Consider the following 1255-nt stretch of genomic DNA (forward strand, 5'->3'; position numbering starts at 1 on the left):
CCTGCGGGGATTCATAAAAACATATATATATATATATATATATATATATTTAGGACAAAACACACATCACGACAAGAGAGACAACACTACATAAAGAGAGACCTTAGACAACAACATAGCAAGGCAGCAACACATGACAAAACAGCATGGTCGTGACACATGACAACAACACGGTAGCAACACAAAACAAGGTACAAATATTATTGGGCACAGACAGCACAAAGGGCAAGAACGTAGAGACCACAATAAATCACGCAAAGCAGCCACAACTGTCAGTAAGAGTGTCCATGATTGAGTTTTTAAATTTAGAGATTGAGATAAAGCTGTCCAGTTTGAGTGTTTGTTGCAGCTCGTTCCAGTAGCTAGCTGCAGCAAACTGAAAAGACGAGCGACCCAGGGATGTGTGTGCTTTTGGGACCTTTAACAGAATGTGACTGGCAGAACGGATGTTGTATATGGAGGATGGGGGCTGCAGTAGATATCTCAGATAGGGGGAGTGAGGCCTAAAAGGGTTTAATAAATAAGCATCAAACAGTGGGTCTTGCGATGGGTATACAGAGATGACCAGTTTACAGAGGAGTATAGAGTGCAGCGATGTGTCTTATAAGGAGCTTTGGTGGCAAATCTGATGGCCGAATGGTAAAGAACATCTAGCCACTCGAGAGCACCCTTAGCTGCCGATCTATAAATTATGTCTCCGTAATCTAGCATGGGTAGGATGGTCATCTGAATCAGAGTTAGTTTGGCAGCTGGGGTGAAAGAGGAGAGGAAACCAAGTCTAGATTTAACTTTAGCCTGCAGCTTTGAAAGGTGCTGAGAGAAGGACAGTGTACTGTCTAGCCATACTCCCAAGTATTTTTATGAGGTGACTACCTCAAGCTCTAAAACCTCAGGGGTAGTAATCACACCTGTGGGGAGAGGGGCTTACTTCTTACCAAACCACATGACCTTTGTTTTGAAGGTGTTCAGAACAAGGTTAACGGTAGAGAAAGCTTGTTGGACACTAAGAAAGCTTTGTTTAGGGGCATTTAACACAAAATCTAGGAAGGGGCAAGCTTAGTATAAGGCTTTATCATCTGCGTATAAATGGATGAGAGAGCTTACTACTGCCTGAGCTATGTTGTTGATGTAAATTGAGAAGAGCGTGGGGCTTAGGATTGAGCCTTGGGCTACTCCCTTGGTGACAGGCAGTGGCTGAGACAGCAGATTTTCTGACTTTATACATCTCACTCTGAGGTAGTTAACAAACCAGGCC

The sequence above is a fragment of the Oncorhynchus tshawytscha genome, linkage group LG26 (assembly GCF_018296145.1).
Source record: "Oncorhynchus tshawytscha isolate Ot180627B linkage group LG26, Otsh_v2.0, whole genome shotgun sequence".
NCBI classification, from domain to species: Eukaryota; Metazoa; Chordata; class Actinopteri; order Salmoniformes; family Salmonidae; genus Oncorhynchus; species Oncorhynchus tshawytscha.